Below are 26,902 nucleotides of genomic sequence, written 5' to 3'. Positions count from 1 at the left end.
ATTGGTATAGTTCCTGGAAGCCTCTACAGGAAGCCATAAGTGTAATTGTTGAGAATAATGCCAAATGTCAAGCTGAAGGGTCTGGGACAATTTCTTTTTTATTAGCTACTACAGGTGAAACTAAAGATCTCTCTAATGTACGTGTCTCAAATATAGAAGAATTTGTTTTCCATTGCTGCAATCACTGATCGCGATCTTGAAGTCCGCTTCAAGAAAAATGGAGCAGAAATCTTGGATTCTAAAGGCAACACAACGGGAAAGGGCTTAAAACGCAATAACCTCTACGAACTTTTTGCACTTACGGTCACTGCAAAAAAAGGTACAGCTGGATTATGGCATGAGAGATTTGGTCATTTAAGCATTGCTCTGCTAAAAGAGATGCAAGAATGTAAGATGGTGGCACACATGCCCTAAATCTCAGATACGAATGAATTTTGTGAAGCTTGCATGATGGGCAAGCAACAAAGAAAGGCATTTCCACAAGAGATTAGTAATCGATCTCAATCTCCTCTAGAGTAGGTACACTTAGATCTTTGTGGTAAAATGTCTACATCCACTTTGGGTGGATCTTTCTACTTTTTGCTGTAAGTCAATGACTTTAGTAGAAAGATGTGGGTGTATTGCATTTGTGAGAAGTTTGAAGCTTTTGGAAAGTTTAAAATGTGGCAAAAAAAAATGAAACAAGAAAGAAGGTAAAGAAGCTTCGCATAGATCGAGGAGGAGAATTCATCTCAACAACTACTGCAACGAGCATGGCATAAAATGGCACCTTACTACAGCTTACACACCACAACAGAATGGAGTTGTGGAGCGTCGCAATCGGACGGTGGTAGAAATGCAAGGTGTATGCTCAAAGCCAAGGGTATGCCAGATTCCTTTTGGGCAGAAGCAGTAAGTACATCGGTGTACATTTTCAATCGAAGCTACGCAAAGGCTTTGAAAGGGAAAACACCTCAAGAAGCCTATTCTGGTAATAAACCTTCGGTCTTGCATTTCAAAACATTTGAGTGTTTCTGTTATGCACATATTCCTGATTCACAAAGAACAAAGTTAGAAGCCAAAAGCAAGAAGTGTGTATTTCTCGGATACAGTGAAGAGTCTAAGGCTTATAGACTCTATGATCCAGAGGCAAAGAAAAAACTCACCAATCAGGATGTGGTATTTGAAGAAGGGCCACATACGGTGGAGAAATTAGGTTCGTCCACTTCCTCATCAAATGAAGAAATAACTCACCATGTGCCAGACCAAAGTTAGGTAAAAAATCAAGAGGAGGAGTTGACGACAACTCAAATAAATCTAACCAACATGTTGCACAGGAAAAGCCACTACCAAAGTGGGCTCAACAGCTTTTTTATGCTCAAAACCCTCAAGTTCACAATCCTCATGAAGAGGAGGGGGGTTTGCGACGATCAAAGAGAATAGAGGGGCAAAGAAGAGCCTCCGAACACATCGTCAACATGGCTCTCATGACAAAAATTGTGGGCTCTATGAAGGAGCCAGCCTTCGTCAATGAGGCCATGGCTGATCCAAAGTGGAAGGAAGCGATACATTCTGAGTAGTACGACAACATCACAAAGAATGACACTTGGGAAGTAGTGGATCAGCCTCCAAAGAAGAAAGTCATTGGTGGGTGTACAAGCTCAAGCATAAAGCTGATGGCTCTTTGCAAAAGTACAAAGCGAGATTAGTAGCACAAGGATTCTCTCAAGTCGAAGGGTTTTATGTTAGTGACACCTTCGCTCCCACAGCTCGAATGACAACTATTTGTCTTGTGCTTACTCTTGCTACTATCTATTTATGGGTTGTTATCAAATGGATTTTGTATTTGCATTTTTGAATGGACTTCTTAAGGAGGAGGTGTATATTGAGCAACCACCAGGGTTTGAGACGCCTCATTCAAAAAAAAGGTTCGCAGTTATTCATTTAAGGCACGAAGTGCATATAAATGGTCTTTTCGCTCTTCGTTATTCATGATACGAGTTAGCACCGTGCCCCCAACTCAAAAGGTCAGGTCAATGACGATTCTCCGCCCGTGTCAATTCAATCGGTAGCTGACAAGTCCACGTCCATCCCAGGGCGTCGGGTACAATCCATTTCCTTGCCACCCTTGTAGCCGTCAACTGGAATCCGTGCAAGTGTTGCAGATTGAAGAAGGCTTTATATGGCCTAAAACAGTCTCCAAAGCATGGTATGTCAGAATTGATAAGTGGCATGGTTCTGGAGTGTTTTCTTGGATCTGAAAGAAGCCGCCAATGGTTGCTCTTCCGTTAGCAGAAGCAGAGTATAAAGCGGATCGTTTTGAAGCTTGTGAAGCAGTTCGGCTTAAGGCGATTCCTCATAGAATTAGGTGTTTCTCTTGATTTAGCAACAACACTTCAATGCCACAACCAGAGTTGCATGTCGATTGCCAAGAACTCCGTCTTCCACGCACGCACAAAGCGTATTGAGGTTCAATATCATTATTCTTGAGAGCTAATTGAGGATGAAATTGTGGAGATAGAGTACTGTCCTACTAAAGATAACTGTGTAGATATCTTCACCAAATCTCTAGGGAAAGATCAACTACTTCGACATCTTCATCAACTTGGAGTTGGCACACAACCAACATAGAGTATCTTCGGGTGTTTATTGGGGGGGGGGGGGGGGGGTGTTGGTATACTCGCAATGTCCACCTCTCTCAGTTGTGCCATCACAATATATGCTGCACAATTTGAAAGGCTTTAGGAGAAGCCAATGGTGCACATATATTTGGTGGATTCCAACTTTGTACGTTGATGAGATATCTATTTGTGAGAGTGGATGGTACGGAGAAAATTCAGGGCTAACTTTGGGGGCAAGTCTTTTTATTCTCAGGAATATTCCTTTCATCAAAAGAAAATGGCCATCCAGTGGCCGGTTGTTCGTGGTCCTTGGCCGGTGGCCGAGTTCTAGGAGGACTTGTCTACCCAAAAGCGGCTACACATCGGCACATGGGAAAGTCCTACTTGAACTTGGCTATCTAAGGCGACTACACATGGGCGTTTAGAGGCTCCCTTACATCTATATAAGGAGGCCTTCTCATGAGTAATTCGGTAGAATGGTGTGCACACTTGACGCACACAAGACATTTATGTTGAAGGATTGTTAGTCCCTTGTATTCCTACTTGCTCTAGTTGTCTAAATCGCCATCTAAGCTCTACCTTGAGAGCACATGGGTGGATGACGCCATCAGTTTGTAATAGTGTGCTAATCTAAAGTTTTTGATTTCCCACTAATCTACTTTTTATCGTATCTCTATCTACTCTCCTTTGCTACTAGATCCTTATTGTATTCTGCATTTCTTACAAGAGGGAGATAGAGAGAAAATTTCATTGACGCGCGTGTGTGTGGATGTGAGGGGTCATGTGTATGTGGAGAGAGATAGATAGATAGATAGATTGAATTATTGTCCACGGAGGTCAGATATGACCTATGGGATCGTAAAACAACACATTACAAAAGGCTCCTTCTAAGCGAGGGGATTATCAGATACATCTCAGTTAAGGACTGAGGGTCCGATGAGGGCTGAACAAAAGACAAAATTTAAAAACCTAAGGGGGGGTGGGTGACAGGAGAACCATTTTGGGAGTGCGAAACTCTTGAATAATGGCTTTGCCTTCTCGATAGATTGCCCATTTTCCTGCCGTACGCGCTGTCTGCACCTTTTGTAGTTGTACCTTCTTCTGCTTGAGTTGGGCGGGGGTAAGATCTTCTGCAAACCAGATTTTGGTGCCCTTGAGAAGCCTTGATTGCTCAAGGAGTTTAATTCGGTCCACTTTGGTCTTGAAAGTGAGGATCGCATGATTGGTGCGATGCTCATGTGTGATAGAGGCGATTGTTGCTGGTCCCCACTCTATCATGTGGGTTGTTGTTTGGATGCGGCCAATGGATTCATGGAAGTTGAGGTCTCCCTCCCCTTTCCAGTCACTTGGCAGCCCACCAATGCGAACATTGAGGGCGATCTCCTCTTGTCGCTGTCGTTCGCGTAGCGTGGATGCCACACGGTCGTCAACCTTGTGGGTGATGGCTTTCTGTACTTGGTTTTCGATTGCCTTTGTAAGGGTGGTCTCCACTTCTTCCTTTGTTTTGTCAAGCTTGGTATGCAACTGTGTCATTTCTTCCTTTTGATGGTGCTCCACGGCGGTTAGTCGTGTCTCGATGGCGGTGAGCTTTTGTTTCAGCTCGTCACACACACACACACACACACACACACACACACACACACACACACACACACAGAGAGAGAGAGAGAGAGAGGGAGGGAGGAAGCTAGGCTTCGCTCTTTACCATTTCCAGAGATGGAGTTACGTGACCTATTCTGCAAGAGAGGTTAATTGTGTGTGCATTGTCTACCTTTTTTTCCTTGGCTAGATTTTGAGCTTTGCAATCAAGAAAATTGACAAAATTTTACAAGTTTTAGTGTCAACATCGGCAAATGCTTCAAATTTGGACCAAAAAATTGAAGAATTTCAAAGGTATTCTTATTTAAAAATGCTTTTGGCAAGCATTGTGAGTACTCTATGTAGCAACAACATCAAGAAAAGACACGTAATCAACAATAATAAGTACATAAGAGGTATGCCTTTAACCTATTGGATTAAATCTTCAAGGAAGTCAACCGCTAGCATCACCACAAGTGTACAAAACACTCATCTTTAATTCCCTTAGAGCCCTTCAAGAGATTGTACCTTTTAGTTACCAATAAATTTGACTTATTATTTTTATAGATTCATACTGATTTCAACTAATGTAATGGTTTTTCTTGAGTTTTGAAGGTGCTTACATACTTCACATCTCTACTCTCCCATCACACTTGGGCAACGTTTCCTCTGGCACACACTAAAGATCTAGGGATATGCTATTGAGAGACCCTTCTTTACATGCCTAGAATGTCCACACCCACCAGAACACCAAAAAAGCAAAGAGTAAAGGCTAGAGTGAGAGGGGTTGGAGCAACATAATAACACCATGGACAAACTTTACTCACAAAAGTTAGATATTTCACAAAATGCCAAAATTGAAGCAAAGAAGAAAGAGTATTAGAGAGGCTAAATATAAGTCCATGGACACCACTAGAGAGACATTAGAGAGACAAAGAAGGTTGAAGCTTTGTTTCACCAAAACTTTTGGGAGGTATATGTGGAACCAATGTATTAAGGGTTGTGAAGGGTTGGAAACACCATTCTCAAACCTTCGTGCTACACCTCCTTCTGTATTGAACTCTTCACACCTCCCATGGAACCTGCTAAAGGCTCTTTTACTATACCTACAACAACAATACCATGCATTTTCCAATACTTTTATAGATAAAAAAATCCATATTCATACCTCAACTTCAAATTGATGTTCTACTACAAAATTTGCTATCTAGAGTAGATCATTGTAGAGATGATCACCTCTTAGGATCTAAAAATTAAAGCCACACAAAAAAAAAGGCCAAGGATGATGACACTCCATTGTTCAAAAATCTTAGGCATTTTGCCTCCTCTTTCTTTTTTAAATCACAGTTCAACATCCTAATTTTTGCACAAGTAGACATACAGTTCTATTGCATGGCCAAGCCACAACAAGAGGGGGAGACAAAGAGAGAAGAGAGTTCTTCTCTTTCCTAAAAGAAAATTGTAAGAGACCCTATAGGTCTATCAACAACAAGTCCTCAAGTCAAAATGTGTAACTCAAAAGAAAATTGAGAGAACCAATCTATTAATAGCACTTAGTTTAGAGAGAGAGAGAGAGAGAGAGAGAGAGAGATCAAATATGACCTATGGAGCCAAATGAAACATGTCGCATACAATTTTGAGCCGATCAGAGACTCTCAAACTTGTAAGGGCATATTGTGCATAAACTAAGGGGCTTAATGCACTAATGCCCTGTCTCGCACCAAAGAGTGTGGGAGATGAGCCAGATTGTTGCCATGATGTGGATTACAAATAAGGGGATATGTTCAAGTGTGTATGAGAGAGAGAGAGAGGGAGAAAGAGAGAGAGAGAGATTTCATAAACAATTAAGAGAAAAAATAAGAAGAGGGTAATTTTTTAATGTCAAAAGAGCAATCCAAAGAGATCTCAAAGCTTGAGGAGATAAGACGTGAACTCAAAACGGTGATACTCAATGTGGATATTAAGAAAGTGGATACCAAAAAGTTAGGTTTGTTCTTAGCCACCGTGGCAACACGCGGGTCACATACTAGCAATATATTATGCAGTTTAAAATTTTCAAGGAAGGAGAGACTTTCAGACACGTTCCACTTGTCATCGAGTACTTCACTTTAAAGAAAACCTTACAAAATGTTTCATTTCTTTGAAGTTTGAAATATGTGAACCTTTTCAACTTTCAATTTGTAACCTTCCAAGTAAAAAAAAAAGAAGTTTGACTCTACTTTTCCAACTTTACTTCTCCCTTTGAAAGCCAATTGAAGGGTGGCTCAACTTTACTTTTTAGAAGCCAATGGCCACAAAATTACAAAATTTAAGAAATTGTTCGTATGTACACTAGCAAAATTTTACCGGTTGACCCCGCTGGCTATGTGTGTACATGAGACTCGAATCTCAACCTACATTGCGATTGGACATTGGTGGTGGTGGTGTGTGAGAGAGTCCAATCTAATTGAGCGAGCCCGTGCGCGCATCTAAGGTTGTGTGTGTGTGTGTGTGTGTGTGTGTGAGAGAGAGAGAGAGAGAGAGAGAGAGAGAGAGAGAGAGAGAGAGAGAGAGAGAAGAAACACGATTGGCCGTTGGCTATGGGTTTTCATGAGACTCGAATCTCAACCTACAGTGCGAGTGGGCATTGGTGGTGTGTGTGTGAGAGAGAGTCCAATCTAGTTGAGCGAGTCCGTTTGCCCATCCAAGGCTGTGCATGCATGCATGCATGCATGTGTGTGAGTGAGTGTGTGTGTGTGTGTGTGTGAGAGTGAGAGAGAGAGAGAGAGAGAGAGAGAGAGAGAGAGAGAGAGAGAGAGACTCTAATTACTCTTGTCATCAAGGTTGGGAGGTGAACAAGAAGGCCACAAGGTTGCAAGGTTGGGAGGTGGACAAGAAGGCCACAAGGTTGGGAGGTAAACCATGCATTAAACAATGTTTAAATTGTGAGAGAAATTCATCATGTGAAGAGTCTTGAGGAGTTTTGATTTAAGCAAAAAGTTGGTTTACAAGCACCAAATATGTTTTTTCTTGCTTTTGAATTGCTCGTTTGCTTGAATGTGAGAAAGTAGCAGAAATTTTTGATGTTCCAAGATTTCTTGGATGGAGTAGGTTTTGTTTTCATGGGTGAGAGTTAAAATGCGTGTTTTGTAATTGATTGGTAGGTTAAATTCATTGCGAAAAGGCATCCCCAGAATCATATCAATACCATCCAGTGGTGCGACTATAAATGTACGTGTATGAGAAAATTCACCAATGCAAACTTCAATAGTGACTTGAGTTTTACAATAAAAACATTGATAATTAAAAACAGTTTTAATTTTGTGAGGTGAAGAGAGTTGTGAAAGAGAAAGTTGTTGTGCCAATCGTGTAGAGATAAATTCATGGCTACTACCATCATCTAAAAGAATTGTGATATCTTCACCTATAACTGTGCCTTTCACTTTGAGAAGAGTGTGTGGAGATATAGGAATACCTGAAGAAGGATTGTCATTGGCGTCATGGACCTCACCATAATTGACTTCAACTTCATTGTCATCGAGATTCACATCTTTGATGAGGTTAATTTGTGCACCGTTTGGGTGGTTGTTATTGAATGTTCTTTGGTTGTGTTTGTGTGCGACTCCACTATATTGGCCATTGGGATGACCGTTGTTCTTAGCAAGGTTGTTTGAACACTTATCTGCATAGTGACCAAACTGAGAATATTTGAAACATTTGACCTTTTTATTACCGTTGGAAGATTGATTGGGGTGTTGATTGTTCGTAGACAGATTTTGGTTTTCCCTATGATACATGGAGTTGTCTTTGTTGCCATAAGGTTGAGAGGAGGTAGCAGAGTTGTCAAATTTGCATCTCTTAAAGAAAGTACGAATTTTGGTTTTTGCTCCTGTGAAAGTTAAAAGAGGAAGGAATTTTCTTGTTATGGTTAGTGCTAGGATACTGATCAACGTGAAGTTGATGTCCGCCTTTCCTTTTCTCCATATTGAGTGCCAAATTGATGGCCTTTGGTTGTGAATTTGGCTCAAACATATCCACTTAAGTACCATTTTTTAGTGCTAACCTAGATATATACTCACACTTGAGTTTTTTGCGAGACTGACATGTTTGATAGCTTGAAGATGAATGAGTCAATTCCAAAAATGGCTAGTGTAAGCGTGTAAATCTTCATTTCTACCTTGAAAAATTAAATCCCATTGGCAACGTGCTTTAGCTTTGTACCATGTGGGTATGAAATGGGGTAAGAACAACTTCTTGAATGCATGTCATGTGCGAGGTCTTCTATCTTGCTGTTTGGTGGCATTCCGCCATAGTGCATCGCTATCGGTAAGGTGATTCGATGCACACTTAACCATGTCACACTCCGAAAAGTCTTCATCATGGAAGTAGTCATCTAGTTGACTAACCCATGCAAGTACCGTGCCTCATCTTTAGTGCCATCAAAATCCTTAAATGTGAAACCTTTTTTGCTAATTTATTTTTCTTTGGAGCAGATGCAGATTTAAAGCGGGTAGCGTGCAACAACTTATCTTCTAGTTCCTGCCTTTGCATGCATTCATATAGGTGTGTAAATGATTGGTATGCAAAACAACAAGAAAATAAAGGAAATAATTTGCACTTAGCTCGATAATCAATGATGACGTCTAGTTCAAAAGTGTAGTACCCAGACACTGTTGAGATTTGGCGTTCAGTTGAGTAGGCCCGCGTGCAAGAAATTGGAATTTTCACTTATGAGCTCCCTTCATCCGTAGATGGCAATTGACAATGGACTTTGCCCTTTGTCAATTGTTGAATTTTTTTGGGTTTTTGTAATTGCGAGATATTTTGAAAATCTAGTTTAAAAGAGGTTCAATATTCCCTTGAGAATATACGTGTGTAAACGATTGGTATTCAAAACAATGAGAAAATAAAGGAAATCAAGGAAGTAATTTGCACTTAGCCCGATAATTGATGATGATGTCCAGTTCAAAAGTGCAATACCTAGACACGGCTGAGATTTGGCGTCCAATTAAATAGGCCTATGTGCGAGATATTGGAAGTTTTCACTTGTGAGCTCCCTTCATCCATAGATGGCAATTGGCAATGGAATTTGCCTTTTGATGGTTGTCAAATGTTGGATTTTTTTTTGGGTTCTTGTAATTGCAAGGTATTTTGAAAATTCGCTATAAAAGAGGTTCAATATTCCCTTGAGACGGTGTCCGGACGACCACCTAGATGGGAAGATAATGGTACTGAATTGGTGATCGAAGGGAATTGGGTAAACTTATAGACAACCAAAATATTTATAATTTGATAATGGCCAAAGGATTTTGCTACTGACAAAGGGTTTGTGATTAGGTTGGGTGGCTAAGGGTATTGAAGATTGAGCGGCCAACAAAATAAAGAATTGCTTTTTAAATTTTTCTTGTGTTTGGCGGCCAACCAAGAGTTTGAGGTAAATGGGGGTATGTGCATTCTTAAGGACTAATAGTCCATGATAATAAATGGGCGGCCAAGGAGGTTTTAGTGGGTGGCCAATCAAGGACAATTAATCAAAGCCACACCTTTTATTAAAAAAGTGTGTACATTGCATTTAATGAAGCCATACAACATGCAGAGAGAGAAAATGATTGCAAGGGAAATGGGAGAGAGGGATGTTGTATAGTGGTTTTTGGCATGTGAGCAAGAAGATTGGAACTACTCCCAACAGTAGGGGGACCCTTTTGGTACCAGTTCTGCATGGTTTTCACTACAAGAGGCTATTCATATTAGCGACGTTCACACAGTCACGCTCAAAAAAAAATTTCCCGACGTCGTTATGAGCGTCGCAAATTTACAAGTAAATTTGCGACGCTCATAGCGACGCCGGCTGGGCTAAAAAAAATAACAGAGAGCGCCCAAAAACTCAGATCTCAGATCTGAGTTTTTCGGCGCCCTCAAGCAAAGAGCAGGTAACGCTCTCCCTCTCTCTCTCTCTCTCTCTCTTTCTTCTCCACACACACACACACACACACACACACACACACACACACACACACACGAGGAGAGGAAGGAGAGCCAGGTATGCTCCTTCCCTCTCCTCACTCTCATGTTCCCTTCCCCTCTTTTTCTCTCCCCCCCTCTCTCTCTCTCTCTCACACACACACACACACACACACACACACACACACATAGTGTTTTTGAGAGAGAGAGAGAGAGAGAGAGAGAGAGAGAGAGAGTACAAACATAAACAAAAACGCACACACACATACATAAACAAAGAATGCACACACACATTGAGAGAGGAAAAGAGAGAGAGAGAGAGAGCATGCATAAACAAAAAATGCACACATTGAGAGAGGAAAAGAGAGAGAGAACATGCATAAACAAAAAACGCACACATTGAGAGAGGAAAAGAGAGAAAAAAGATGCATAAACAAAAAAACGCACACACATTGAGAGAGAAAGAGAGAGAAACTAATTTAACGTCGTAGGAAACTAATTAAAATTAAAAGACCTAAAGATCTAGCCGACGAGGAGTTGAACTCAAGACCTATTATTCAAGAGGGAAATGGCATAACCAATCTATCATACTTGGCATGGGTGATAGAAAGGTTATACCATTTATGTCTTTTTATTGGCACACACATCCACACACGAGCACACACACAAGAAGAAGAGAGTTATAACGTCGTAGGAAACTATCCTAAAAGACGTTAAAGATTAGGTTAGATGTAGACTTACATTAAATTAGATTTAGGTTTATTTAAGTTAAATTAAATTAGATTTAGGTTTATTTTTAGTTAGATTTACGTTTATTTACGCTAGATTTAGATTTACGTTATATTAGATTAGATTTAGGTCTCCATAGACTGCGATGCCTGCATGAAGCGGGTGAAAAAAGCCCTCAATGGAATATAGGGTATTGTTGCCTTCACTCATGGTGGGCTCCGTCGATCCAAAAGTACTGGTGAAATGTCTTCAGAAGATAGGGAAGAAGGTGGATCTTCAGGGCAGCAAGAGTCACTACATCCCCGACAATGACCATCTAGACAACCTCTAGTCATTCAACAGCAACTTCAAAGTTAGTAACAAGAGCAAGAACGGTCCAAAGGGCCAATTGCTGTCGTCAGATGTGGATGGAGATGAGGCAGCGTCACCGCCCGAAGTTAACTCTCACATCTTTAGTGATGAGAATGCCAACTCTTGCCGAGTTATGTGAAAAATTATGTGTTAAATCAGTTTTAAGTTTCTTATAATCCCTGTTAGTTTAGTTCTTTGTTTTTAATATAACATAATTTACGTTAGATTTAGATTTATGTTATATTAGATTAGACTTAGGTTTATTTAGGTTTACCCACACACACACACACAAGAAGAAGAGAGTTTTAACGTCGTAGGAAACTATCCCAAAAGACGTTAAAGATTAGGTTAGATGTAGACTTACGTTAAATTAGATTTAGGTTTATTTTTAGTTAGATTTATGTTTATTTAGATTTACGCTTATTTACGTTAGATCGAGTCCACGCAAGAATTACTTACGGTTTAGGGTTTAGAGTTAGACGAACAGTGAAAAGATCTACTGTGAAAAGATGTTAAGATGCTGTGAAGTGCTACAGCTAGAGAAGAGGCAAAGGGGTTTTGTCCACTACATGCAATATCATGTAGACGTGGGTCTGTAGATTTCTTGTATCCACAAATAGAGGTATTGACCAATAAAGACGAGATTATAACCCGGTGGTTCTGATCTCCGTGCACCTCTAGACCGAGGTGTGCGGGGATTGGACATGACTAGAGAATGTGAGGTAGAGAGAGAGAGAGAGAGAGAGAGAGAGAGAGAGAGAGAGAGAGAGAGAGAGAGAGAGATAAGACGAAGAATGCCAATAGAATATTATATTTGTTGTCCAGGTTAGAAGATTTTTATCCTCATTATGAGTAGTGACGAGGATGTGGGACCGTCCAACCGAAACACCTATCTCTCAACGAGGGTCTTATGTCCTTGTAATCAATGCAAGCATGCTGTGCGACGGACAAGGCGTGTTTCTTTGCAGCACGTTCGCGAATTTGGCGAGTTCGATCCATCTATTATAGATTGAGTTGTTGCCAATTATAACTCGTCGGACTCTGACGCTGGCCAACAAGCAGCAATCTTGCAACCCAATAGACGTGTTCGCAGGCGCTTTGGTCAAGCAGCATATGTGAGGCCACAAGAAGTAGCCTCTGACAGCTCGGGGGATGATCATGCAGAGCACATTCCCAACGAGGCAATGTTTGAGCCCGAGATTGATGAAATGATCGAGACGATCATGGATTCAGAAAGGCTTATCTATGATGATATGAAAAGTGAAGCCGATACGCCATTGTATAATGGAGCACGTATGTCTAGATTGAAAGCACTCTTGGTTCTTCTCAACATGCAGACAAAGTTTGGATGGAGTGACACTAGCGTCACAGCGCTTTTTAGGTGATCTATTACAATTAGTTTACTTTAATAAAACTCTAAATGTATAATGATCTGATAGATTTTTACACGACTGTATCGTATTTTTATGTTGTGTAGATTGCTTAAAGAGCACATACTACCAGCTGACAATGTGATGCCAGATTCCCAAAATGAAGCAAGAAAGATTTTGCGAAACTTGGGGATGGATTACAATTCTATCCATGCTTGTCTAATGACTGCATTCTTTTTAGAGGGGAATACATAGACATGGAGAAGTGTTCGAAATGTGATTCCGAAAGATATCGAGTAGATCTCCACGGGACAAAAATTCCACAAAAGGTTTTGCGACATTTTCCTCTGCTTCCTCGCATCAAGCATTTCTTCGAATGTAAGTCCATGGCCGCCCTAGCATCATGGCATGAGGAGAATAAATCTTCGGATGGTGTGCTACGAATTCCTGCAGACTGCGTATCCTGGAAACATATAGATGAAACATGGTCGGATTTTGCCAGGGAAGCTCAAAATTTGCGCTTAGGCCTGGCTATGGATGGCGTAAATCCATTTGGTCAAAGATCAACATCTTACAGTGTATGGCCCGTTGTCATCGTCAACTACAACATTCCCCCGTGGTTGACTACGAAGAAGGGGCACCTATGGCTAAGCTTGATTGTGCCAGGGCGATATAAAGTGGAGAATATGGATGTGTATCTTCGTCCACTATTGGAAGAGCTACAACAATTGTGGATTGGCATAGAGGTGGTGGATATGAGCCGACACACAGGACGACGGAATGCTTTGATCAGAGGCATTCTAATGTGGACCATGCATGACTATCCCGGGCTAACAGAATGCTCAGGTGATCTATTGACACTCCTCACTCAGACACTGTAAATCTTGTTTTTTCCCATAGTTGATCTATTATCATGTGTATACATGCAGGGCTTCAAACAAGCGGATACAGAGCATGTGTCACATGTGGACCTAGACTGAATGCACGTAGGGCGCCCTCACTGAAGAAGCAAATCTACGAAGGTCATCAAGCGTATCTTCTAGAGAATCATGTGTTACGCGACGGCTTTTTGGGAAGAGAGCCACCAAGGATGTCTGCACAAGCATGGTTAGAGAAGAAGGAGATGTGCGATGACGGATTGCCTCCAGGGATGAAGAGACTATCTCTATGGTACGAGTTACCATACTGGCCCCGACTCATGATCAATCACTTGCTTGATCCAATGCACATATTCAAGAATGTGGGTAATCTACTATGGGACCATCTGACCGGCAAGAAAGATACTTTGGGAGCCAGAGTTGACCTTAGAAATGTGGATCGTATGGAGCAATATTGGCTGCAAACAGCGTCTGATGGATCGATAAAACTCCCTAAAGCACCATGGATTTTCACAGGAGCCCAAGAACGCAAAGTAAAAGAGACCATTCGACCTTTGCGGACCCCCACTGGCGTAATGCACTCGCTCTGAACGTGTTTTACTAAAGAAGGAAAGGTTACCGGTTTGAAGTCACACGATTGGCATAAAATGTGTTAGGTACGCTCATAGTGGACTTTAATATCATTGCATAAAATGTGGACTTTAATATCATTGCTGCACATACTTTATAGTTTATTTTACCGGTTGCCATTGAGGGATGTTTGTCTCTTGACATCCGTAACACAATCTACAAACTTGCAAAGCTTGTGCAATGGATCTCACAAAAGGAGATCAACGTAGACTCCATACCATTCGCCAAACTAAATGCTGCGGAGCTTGTGTGCATGTTTGAGAAACATTTTCCTACTACCATGCTAACCATTCAGGTGCATCTCCTTGTTCACATAGTTGATGAGGTGGAAATAGCTGGCACAGTTCATTCCAGATGGATGTTCTTCTTAGAACGTTTCATGAAAATGCTTAAGGGATATGTGCGTCAAAAGGCACGTCCGGAGGGTAGCATGGCAGAAGGTTGGTTGGTATCAGAGTCCCTAGTGTACATTGGAGAGTGGCTAGACGGATTTGATAAAGCCCGGGACACGCTATGGCGAACCATAGATGATGAGCGCATATCTGGGATTGTCATGTGCAATCTCGGTGTTGAGAAGAAGATGACGGAAGATCTAGAGGCTAAAATCAACCGATTTTGCATGCTTCACAATCCAGTGATGCAAAAGTGGATTTCACAATATGAGGATGCAAAGCAAGAGCGACAAAGGGCACGAATGGAGTGGAGACGGGGAAGACGACCACCGATGCACTATCCGACGGGTCTGGAGAGCCTACCAACATTCATGAGCTTAAGATGGTTGCACAAACAATTGAAAAGCGCACAACAATGCGGTGACGAAGTGACTGAGGAAGAGTGGGAGTACTCTCGGGGTTGCGCGACCAAGGTAAGTTTGCAATGTACGACTAGCTAGTGACTTTATTTCTAAACGTTTGAACGGCCACTCATAATCTTTGTTCGTTGTAGTATAAGTCATACACAGCAGCATGGTGTAAAAGTCGACATTTTAGGGTGGAACGGATCGACAAAAAGCGTTTTACTCAAGATTGTGGAATCATGGCAAAATTTGAACAGTCTAGTCGACGACGTTCCTCTGATGTAGATCCTGTGGTGGCGGAACTCACTTACTTCGGCACGCTACAAGAGATTTTGAGGATCGATTACAGAGGATTTTTTGTCGACTTGTTCGACGTGCAATGGTTCAAGATAATCATGGAGGGTCGCAACGCTACTGTGCGTAGAGGAGAGTCTGGTTTTCTTGAGGTGGATTCTACTAAGAAATGGACTGACCTAAGAGACACTTTCGTACTACCCGAGCATTGTGAACAAGTAAGTATGTAAATAGTTATCATCCCCCTTTTACAAGTTATGTGCTTGAAAGCTCTCATGTAAGTTATGTGGCTCTGGCAGGTAATATTTCATCCTACAAAGTCTACATCAAACTGGTGGTACGTCATAGAGGTAGCCCCTCGTAGTGCAAGGACGTATGAAGGCTACCATGTGCCAATCACAACGACATCAATGGAGGAGATCAGAGAAGATGCTCAATCAGAAGCCGCTGCGGTGGTGCCAGACGAGCATCAAGATGCTACTACTCTATATGGGGTGCACGCAGAGGAGCTAGAAAATGAAACAGAGGATATGTGTTTAAACGGAGAGCTCTATACAGATATAGGAAGTTATGCTGAGTTATGCGAGGATGAGAGAGAGATCTCCTAAAGCCACAAATATTGTATTTGAACAATTTTGCTCCGTTTTGTAAAAGCTCCATCCGCATCTCCCTCTCTTTCGGAGCATTCAACGCGCTCCGAAGCTTCGGTGTCGACGAGACGATCTTCACACTCGTCTAGACACCGGTGCTCTAGTGGTGGCGGTGGCGGTTGTTGTGGGGATTCCGTCGCCGATGCCTCCACACCGCCTCGTGTTCGACGAAGCTCTTTACCCTCCCCTTCTTTGCCCGCCCCCACACCAGCCACAGCATCACCATCTACGCTAGGTTTCGTGCGGCTGACTGTTCCTAGAAGCTATTCACCTCTACCTACTCCGCGAGGAGCCACCCCACTCGACACTCCTCGCTTCGGGGCCCAGACGCCGGTGGAGACACCTGACGTCCGTACCCCCATCGACACGCTGCTAGAGACCCCTGCCGGGACAGCCAGGTTCACGCGTCACCGGCCAGAGGGCTTGCCTTACTCCGTCGACTTCAGCGGCGACATCATCATGGATGATGACGGCAAGAAGGTGATCTCGCGCATGCGTGGTCTTTGCTCTTAGCTGTTTAGACACTACATACTAAACAAATGGAGTGAAGTACCAAGTGATTTAAAAGCCAGAGTCATCAGCATACTTCATGATGAGTTTCCCGTTCCAACACGGGATCAACGCTTCAATGAAGACCTGATGAAGATTCGAATGCGCGAATACTGCAAACACAAGCATTCCGAAGTGCAAAAAGCAATCAAGCATGGGTGGAACAGGCCAGATTGGCTGGCCAAAGAAGATTGGAAGAAAGCAAAGAAAGACGCGCGCGAGAATCCCGACAAGTGGAAGCAACAAAAGGATGCAGCCAGAGCGCGAGTAGAGGCAGGGAGCTCGCATCACTTGGGGAGCGGTGGATGGGCATCATTTGAGGCCGATTTTGTAAGTGTTTTCGCATTGCTCTTTATGTTTGATAGTTTAGGGTTTATGAGTTTTTTAATTCTAACATAATTAAATCTTTGTATGTTTTGACAGTGGTCGATGACAGGACGTGATCCCACACCGTACAAGCGCGAGTACGCAGGAAGGAAGGGCTTAAACACCCTGATGGACATTCTCAGTTCTCGCGGCGGCATGGTTAGTATTAGGGTTTACTCTTTTCTATTTTTTGTATTGTTTTATAAATGTCGTTATATGTTTATACTTACTGAAAGCTGTCTTATTGTCTTTTTTTGCAGAATCCGACAGATACGCCGCTTGGACGCGATGAGACGTCTGACTAAACGACGTCAGTTTAGCCGTAGCTAGATAGCATTAGTTTAGGGTTTCTCATAGCTTATGTATCATGAGACGGATTTTATACGTCTTTTTGAACCATGTATATTATTACATTTGTCACCGCAGTTCATTTTGCCAATCAATTCTTTATGCCTATGATGTTGTACAATTGTCATTATTACATTTGCCAATCAATTCATTTTGCCTATGATGTGTACAATTGTCAATTTTACGCTTGTCAATTTTGCAAACAATGCGTCTTGTGGGTGACTATTTTGGGTCTATTATCTACCCTTGCACTTTTTTTAAAAAGTGAATCAAGTACAATATGGTTGATGGGTGGCAGGGCATTCAATGCCTTGTCACCAAAAAAAATTTCTCTCGGGCGTCGCTATAACTGTCGCTATTTATGGCTATGTAGCGTCAGTATAGACTTCTGTGTAAACGTCGCTATAACCGTCGCTATGAGCGTCTTTATATAGCGACGCTTATAGCGACGCATATAGCGACGCTCTCGTAGCGACGCTATTAGCGACACCGGGGGTTATAAAAACCCAGTGTATTTCCGTCGCTAACAGCGTCACAAGATCACACAACCTCTTGTAGTGTTTGTGATGTTCGACAGAGGAGGCCCCTTGCATGCGGGCTCAATTTCCATGGAAGTCCTTGTCAGATCTTCAAATTGCTTTCTTGTGGTATTCCTTTAGTACTTTGGTTGCAAGATGTTGCAATCTGAACTCCCAACTGGGAATGCGTGATGCAACCTAAACTCGTTCAATTGCTTGTCGGCTCCGTTCTCAACTTCAATTTCTCTTTTAAGATAGCCTTGAATTTTCTTGAAGGCCAGATTCTCCACCTACTCCTTCTTCGATCTTTAACAAAGTTGAGACCTTCCTTCATAACTCCCTCAAAAGATTGCTTAAGCCGCAACCAATTCTTTCGAAAATTTATTAAAGCACTTCATTGCCAAATTCTTGATCACTGCTTCTTCAAAATCTCTAAAACCTCTTGCTTCTTTGACTCTTGCCCTTCTGCCTTCATATTCCACAAGAATAAGCTGTCAAATTGAATTTAGATCTTTTGACAAAGAAAATTAATTGATTGATTTATCAATTAATCATCGATTATCATTGATTTGCGAAGATTCGCAAATTGCTCCTTAAAATTTGAAATCAATTGCCAATGTTTTCGCGAACAAGATACTCTGATACCATTGTTGGAAGACAAAAGGGGAGAATGGTTGCTTCCACAATTCCAATTTGCTCACACACTTACCTATCAACCTCTCACCATCTCTTCCAAATCCCAAGTACACACCTAAATATAACACCACACACACACACACACACACACACACAAAGTATAGAATTAGTGAAAGATTGTAAAGGGAAGATGATGTAGACAAGATTAGAGAGTACACAACATAGATTAGCATAGCATAAGAGAGAGAGAGAGAGAGAGAGAGAGAGAGAGAGAGAGGAATCTTACAAATCAATGGCCTAAATATTGTAGCCCCAAACTCCAGGGCACCTCTTATGGAGTTTGGAATTCAATATTTGCTATTGCTTATCAGTGTCAAAAATTGGAGGCCCTCTTTACACTTAATTTCGGTAAGGACATGGGTCCTAACGGGCAAGGCCACCAGCACGACCGGACAATGTGTACACTAGGGGGAGGCTATAAGATAGCATGGTTGGGTGGAGACTAGCACACATATTACTCTCGTCCTTTCACTGGTATTCGAGCTATTCTTCGGAAAGGGAAAAAGCAGGTTGCATGTGCATGCGTTGGTATCTTCCCTCCCACGATCTGCAGGCAGGGACAATGACTCCCCCGCAACGCAACAAAAAGAAGACATGCACAAATTTCTGTGCGCAGCACTAGGAGACAGACAACGGGCGACTAAGGTAGGCAACCAAGGCAAACTTGACCAATAACTCTTCTGCACCAAGACTCCGTTGGCATCGTTGGAAGGCCCTAAAACCCTTGCATGAAGGAGGGTTGAACCCAGTCCACGAGGGTAAGAGACCAACACTCTACCATCCAAGCTATTGAGCCTTGTTGTGTATAACAAGGAAAGATAGCATACTTGAGTTGACAAGGAAAGCTAGAAGTAAAGAAAAGCTACAAACTTCAAGGAAGTAGTTTCACCCTTCCTTTTCACTTCTTAGAGAAAGACAAATTTTTCCTCCAAAAATTCCTTTTTCTTACAAGGAGTAAGCTTCACAAGTGAATACAAGCCTTCACAAAAACGACGAGTTTTTGTGTTGTTTTTGTGAAGAATCAACGAAGGTGTTCTTACGACCAACGAAACGTGAAGCGCTACAATTTTCGCAAGGTGAGGTTCGCATGCAACAGAAAAGTCGCCGAGCATAAAAAACACAAAGACTTCAAGCTTTACAAGGTACAAGTTGAGTTTTTTTTTTCTCTGTCTCTTCGGGCACAATGGGTGCTATCGACATTAATATGCATGACGATGATGATCTAGGAGATCATGACCTTGTAGATATGGTTGCTTTTAAGACTTTGGAAAATTACCAAAGCGTACTTGAACGCAACCTCTTTGCATTAAATGCAAATGTTACAAATCTTACTGAGCTACTTGTGAAATTTTTGCATTCACAGACGGCTCAAGGAGCCTCAGCTCTGTCACGGTTTAAGGAACCCAAGCTCGCACAACTCAAGGAGTCCAAGAGACAAGTGCTTCAAAAGATGTAGAAGGTAGCAATGTATTGCTTAAGAATATCACCAGAGCGTGATCGCAACAAGGATGTGGTCAATACGTTCTTACACAAATGGAGTGATATTCATGGGTTGAGACACACCCCAAATATAAAAATAGTTGTGGAAGCAAGTTTATCTCTTAAAGGCAAGGCCTATAAGTGGTGGATAGCATTTCCAATAGATGCTCGTCCTCCATCTTGGGTTGCATTTCAAGCTTCTTTCTCCAAAGAGTTTTTGGACTCCAATGAAGAGGATAATAATTGGTTAGCATGGGATGCATGCCGTATGTCTGGCCTCTCTCTCACTCAATACCTTTCCAAGTATCGAAGGTCTAGATGAATTCCAAATGATACTGGGTTTTAAAAGGGGTCTCGACAAAGACTACGGTAGTCTTCATGTCAAGACCCAACATCCAAAAACTTTGGAAGAAGCCATCGATCATGCCCAAAGATATGATGATGACCAAGAGAGGAAGGGAAAAGTTCTCTACTCTAGGAATACTTTTGCTAAGAGAAATGTGGCTAAGAGCCAATGGCGAGGTAGATCTCCCACACGTTCCAAGAGAAATAAGAGACAATCTACCTCTCCACGTCCACAAGAGGCTAAGAAGCCTAAGAAATCATGAGATACTCCACGTGGATCTCTCAGCATTGCTAATTTTGAGCATGCAAAGAATCACAATTTGTGTTTCAGATGTCTTCAAACCAACATAACAAGATGGATTGTCCTCTTTTGCAAGGCAAAGAAAAGGCCATGCACATAGTGCAATGCCTCACATCAGATTCATCTCCTAAATATTGTGCTGTAGAGGTTCTTCATATGGAAGAAAAGCACAAGTGTTGTGTGCTTGCTTCAATGTGGCAACCCACCTTTGGCCCCCATGAGTTGATTCGCATGCATGGTGCTAACAACGAATAACGTCTTCGTATATTAGTGCAGCTCATAACTTCTTGAACTATAAGCTAATCAAGAAATTGAAGCTTACACAGACTCCTTGCTCCCACAAGTATGTAGTAGAACATATGTCTGGAATGGTAGAACTGATGTCTGGAAATGATAAATAAGTATGGGACACGGTAGTTCAAGGGGTTGAGCTTATTGTTCAAGATCATATGATGACCCTTAACTTTCAAGTTATGAACATGTACCGTGCTGATGTAGTTTTAGGATGGGAGTGGCTGCATGGTTTAGGAAACACATTGCACACTAGTTATGAACACAACCCCTTATCCTTTATGGCCAATGGTAAACATGTGCTTTCGCTTGGTGAGAAAAATATACCATCTGCACCTCTTATATGTATAGTGGAGCTTTCTATTTTATAGAAAACAAATTTAATAGATGAAGTCTTTTTGTGTTACTACTTATCTCCAAGTCTTGTGAATTATCAAGAGCAAAGTGTTGTGAACTCTAGTTATGGTACACAAAGTGCAATGAACTTTAATGATAAGCAAAGGGTTAACAATTCTAAAGAGCAAAGTGCTCTCAATTTTAATTCTATTGAGCAATGTGCAATTGTTGTAAAACAAACATTACACGAATTACAAGATTCTCCATCCCAGCATAACTCTAGTTTACTTTCTCCTTTTGCACTGCAAAAACTGACTCACTTACTCACGGAGTATAGTGATGTATTCTCAAGTGATTTATTGCCGGGTTTACCCCCTACACATGATGTGCATCATGGCATAGATGTCCTGCCGAGCACTAAACCGGTGAGTAAACCACCTTAATGTATGAGTGCTAGTGATGCCAAGGAGGTTGAGAGTCAGTTGACTGACTACCTCGCCCATGGTTTCATTAGACCTAGCACTTCACCTTGGGCATTAAGTTTTCTCATACTCCTTGACATGATGTAGGGTTTGAAGAGGAAATCATACCTCCCTCGTATGTTATAGGGTAATGTGCATCTACATATGTAATCCTCCTTGGTCTTGGGACATATCTTGTCTTGTGATGTCCAAAATGTTTTCCCACCCGCCTTCTCCATTCTTAGCATGTGACAAGAAATACAAATCTACTCAATGAATTTTTTGATGTCATAAGGTATTCATATATACGGTGGTTGATAAAAAAATCCATTGTCAAGAATGTGTAGAAAATGACTATGGTGACACTCTATCTTTGACCCTAAAGGGAGTGGTTCTAGGATCCAGGTCATCTCTCCCTTGATCCTCAAGATATCAACCTTAATAACTCAATTTAATTTTGATATACTAGGGGAAGCGTGGAGAAATAAAAAATTTAAATGAAGGATGGGAGCGAGCCAATGTCCAATCTATACAACATCATCAAAGTAGTCATATGGGAGTAAGAGCGTTCCTTGTTTACCTCTTGTGCTAGTTGTTAGAAGAGATCATTCCGAGCCTAGACTATGTCTACTGAGGGGCTCCAATAATTTGTGCGAGAAAATCACAACTTTGAAGAGTGCCTCATGTGTCAAATCACCAAGATGAGTGGGCTCTCAAGACTATGCCAATCATGATCATTAAAATACATCTTAGGGCCAATATGATTCATAAGTCTCCCATAAGCGGGCTTAGCCATCTATGGTATAACTGCATTCCCACACCTCTATTCCATACAATAGAGTAGGTGTAACTAGTGTAGAGAGAGAGAGAGAGAGAGAGAGAGAGAGAGAGAGCGATTTTTGTAACTTTGAGAAGAGAGAGCTTTTGAATAGCTTCAAAAATCCTTCTAAAGTTTGACTTTTAGTAAGAGACTCTTAGTACTATTATAGCTGTGTTTGAAGTTGCTCCACTTAGATGTACCCCATGATAAATTTTGAAATTGTTTATGAAACAATTGGGAAGGTTTTGACAAGATCCGCAAAGAGAAATTTTCATGTAGTGTGAGAAGAGTTTCATACAATCAATGTCCACTTTTAAGAAAATTGTTATTGGGCATATACCCAAGCGTTCCCCATGCATAGAAACTATGTGATGTAAAATGCATTTTACAGCTAGAATCAAAGTCTGAGAGAAATTTCAGGCAGCATATTCAATGGAAGTGTAAGCTATTGCATGGTCAATTTGAGAAATGCAACCATGTATGAGGAGTTGACGTTGTGTATATCGCCCTACCATTAAGAGATTGAGCTCAAGCAATGCATAATGGTGGCTTATCTGCCACACAAGCCTAATCTCTTATGGTCTCCATCTGAGCACCATTACCTCATCCTAGACGTTCTCATCGCCACGCTTGGCAAATGGTATCTAATTGAGCTTCCTCCCAAAGCCACTATGCTTACGTGATTGGAAGACATTATTGATAAAATTGTTTACTTGTTGAGAACACAATCCGCTCAACTCCAACATCAAGTGCTTCACGAGAAAGAAACACTCAATTATAGCTTGAGAGAAGTTAGATAGTTTAGCTTGACATTAGTTGAAACAAACTAACACCAACAAGCATTCGTTTCAAAAGTCTTCTATAGACATGAGGCGATATAGTTGAATTGTTTGGGCACAAAAGGCCTTGAAGGACAAATTTATTGAATAGATGGGTGTTTCAAAGTTAGTCAAATGTGGAGAGTTTATATAGGTGAGGGGACTATGAAAAAGCTGTGTGTGTTGTATAAGCTTTTCAGTTATGGCAAGGTTTTTGTAGGGTACGATGTATAGAGAGAAGAAGAGAAATAATTTTAAGGTCAATCCCGAGCACCTCAAAGATCGATTCGACAAGTTTTGAACTCAAGACGTCTTACACAGGAGTCTGGGGAGTGAATAATATCACTGACTGGCCAACAATGTTTGTCGTACTCGAAGTTGGCAGCCGTGGCAGAGACGAAGGAGTTGTCAGCACTCCAAATGAAGATACCTGGCAAATTGTTGCTGGCTTGGAGCTGCTGGCAAGCGGCCAACACAGTGGCAGGCGAGACGGAGGAAGCGCCATCGGCGGTGGTGAAGCTGGCCAGGACTTTTCCACCACTGTAGGTGGAGATCGCCGTGTTGTAGTAGCTCACATACTGCGCCGCTGTAGTGGCACCGCCGTACGTGTAGAACTGGAAATTGACATAGTCGAAGATGGAGCTATACTGCGCCCACAGTGCTGTGTACGCTTCCCTCACTCCATCGAATGGAGCGATGGAGGGCATAGAGATGACGCCGTTCTGCTTCAGCTGCGTTATCGGCTGGCCGATTGCAGAGGCGAAGTCACCATCGCTGGTCACGTCGAAATGCTCATAGTCAACATCCACGCCGTCCAGTCCATACGCTTGAACGATCGATGTGATAGAGGATACGACGTTGGAGACCCAGGAGGCGACGCTCGAGGCTGCTTGAATTGCACATAATTGCCATTGACTGTGTCGCCGCCCAGGCTCAACATGACCTTCACGTTGCTGTGCTGCACTTTGATGGCCTTGACGGCATCGGGCGTGATGTGGGTGGTGTCCCAGAAGGCTGCAAACTGGCCACTGGTGGCGGAGGAGCCATCCCCGGTGTAGTCGATGGCAAAGGAGAGGATGAAGTGCACCTCCACGTTGCTGTTGATGGGCATACCGGTGAGGGAGACGCCATTCAAGAGGGCGCCGATGTACGCTCGGAATACTTTGCCGTTACCAGGCCAGGCCGGAGTGGGCGAGGGGGAGGGGGCGGAAAGGCAGAGCTGCTGCCTAATTTGAAGGTTGTCACAATTGATGTAGCGTTCCAAGTCTGGAGGTCGACGAGGCAATATCGTTGGCCTACGCGATGGCGTAGCAGGTGTCATCGGACTGCACCGTGTAGGTGGAGGTACATGATTGCACAAGGGAGGGCGGCACCAAGAAGCAGAGGATGTGAAGCGCAGAGAAGAGCAAGGCCGTGGTGAGCACAAAGCGGATGCGACATGCAGCAGGCTCCATAGCTGCTGCTGTGAAGCTATCAAATGCGGGGCCAAGCGGAGCGAGAGAGGACGGGATAAGATGCAAAACGAGAGAGGGATCAGGAATAGGAGTCCAATGTGCTACGATGGTGGAGCAGAAGGCCTCTGTCTTGTATATATAATTGCCATTACAAACCACCCCGTCCTTGACTAAGCAGCATGGCAACAAAGTTGGGCTTCCTCTTACCAGCCTGCCTGCCAGGCTGCCTTGTGCGTAAAAATCCACTTTTTTCTCGCCCACAACACAATATTGACTGACTACTAGTAACTTCTGTCTTTGACTTTGCAGTGGGAATAAATCATCCAACCTGTATACGACATATTGTGCAAACTTCCATATATCCTACACTGCTGCACAGACATGTAAAGGGACTTGCCAAATCTATTTCCATATTTATACTTCTAAGTTCTATATTTATATCTATCTATACTATATATGAAGCAACTTACATCTATCTATACTATATATGAAGCAGTTATATTTTTAGTCAACAGAAGACCATAGTGAGGTGGGTGGATTTTGGGTGTAAATTGTGGACCGTGGATGTCAGTTGATCGGATGGAAGACACGTATACAATTGCTTGTTTTTTAATATTTTTTAAAAGGTTTTTTGAAAGGTGTTTTTGTGTACCCGTTTTTTTAAAGAGGACCATCGAAAATTGGGTCACATAAAGTCTTTTTCTTCCTCTTCCACTTTTTTTTTGTTATTTTAGTTTGTAGATTTTTTTTCTCATTTAAGCGCATGGGATCCATTTCATTAAAAGATTTATTTTATCTTTGTTTATTTGGACTACTTTAGAAATCCTTAAAGAACAAAGCATTGATAGTACATTCACAGAATTTTGATCCTAGATGTGAAATAATGTAATATTTTGATTTGTAAAAAAATCTTTTCATTTAAGACCTCCTGAAAGGACATGATGTGAAATAATGTAATATTTTGATTTGTAAAAGAATCTTTTCATTTAAGACCTCCTAAAAGGACATTTCATGATTTTATTTTTATTTTTATTTTTATCGAACCTACTTTTTCTTCAGAATTTGTTTAATTATTATCTATGCTTATCAGATCTACTTTTTAGTTTGTAATGGCTCTCTTTGTTTCGGTGTTTTTTATTTTTTTATTTTACATTTTTTAATATTTTATCTTAAAATGTCAATGTGATCTTTTCACCTTGTTTACGTAGATCCATCCTAAGAGACAAGGCATCTCTACTACTTCTTTATAGAGTTTGAAAAAAATAAGTGTCATCTTAAGGATTTAATTATTTTCATTTTGAAGGCCATAAAAAACTCCCCTTTTCTTTCAACATTTACACAAACTTTAACCTCACTATTTATTGACCATTTTACCTCTATGTAGATGTGTGTGCATTTGTGTGGGGGGGCTGGAGACAAAGGGAAAGTATATTTCTCATATCCATAATCCGTTGTCAAAGGCAGTGGTGGGGGCCATACCAATCGATAGGCAATCCGAACTCTTCTCATGCAAGGACATGCTGATCATGGTCATCCAATTCATGATGGACACGCGACCCAGTGTGATAGGAACCTAATTATATGTGTATATAGACAATACAATTCTATATCAAAACAATACAATTGCACAATTGTTGAGACCTAATTTCGATAAATCTTCCCCCTCCCCCTTACCTTCAACATGCAATCGTGACTCCTCACCTTGTTTGAGGAAGAAGAAGACATCCATGTGTCACTCATTGCTTCACTTTTAAGAAAATCTTACAAAATGTTTTATCTATACTATATATGAAGCAGCTTGATTTTTTCAAGGAAAGCTTGATTTTTTCAAGGAAAGAGAGACCCTCAATGTGTCATTCAGGGCTTCACTTAAGAGAAAACCTTATAAAACCTCTATTCTCAAATGGAAAAGTCAAGAGTAGGAAAATTTAAAATACAAAAATGAATAGTAACATTGGAGAAAATGAAAAGACTTTTGGGAATTGAAAATGAAAGACTTTTTAAATTACACAAAGTCAGTGTACCCGTTTTTGTTATGTACCCGTTTAAGTAGACATAACAAAAAGACTTTTAGAAAATGTAAAGTCAAGAGGCTATCCACTTTATATAAAGTAAATAGTCCAACTTAAGTGCATATCTATAGTTTATCTATATCCATATCTATAATTGAGCTTCAAATTTTCAAGGAAGTAGAGGGCATCCATGTGTCACTCTCTCCTTCATTTCAAGAAATGTAAAAGTGAAGGGTAAGTCAGTAGTCATTTGGTTTGAAATTTAAAAGTGAAGGGTAAGTAGCAAGGACTA

At 41.5% G+C, this 26,902-nt stretch overlaps 1 pseudogene; it reads right to left on the bottom strand.

The window, feature by feature from the left end:
• Positions 1–23,419: 23,419 nt before the first annotated feature.
• Positions 23,420–24,598, bottom strand: LOC147448085 (chitinase 2 pseudogene; annotated as a pseudogene).
• Positions 24,599–26,902: the final 2,304 nt, after the last annotated feature.

This window comes from Adiantum capillus-veneris, chromosome 11 (assembly GCF_014529385.1).
Source record: "Adiantum capillus-veneris isolate H3 chromosome 11, ASM1452938v2, whole genome shotgun sequence".
Lineage (NCBI taxonomy): Eukaryota > Viridiplantae > Streptophyta > Polypodiopsida > Polypodiales > Pteridaceae > Adiantum > Adiantum capillus-veneris.
This window is presented reverse-complemented; position numbering and strand designations above follow the sequence as displayed.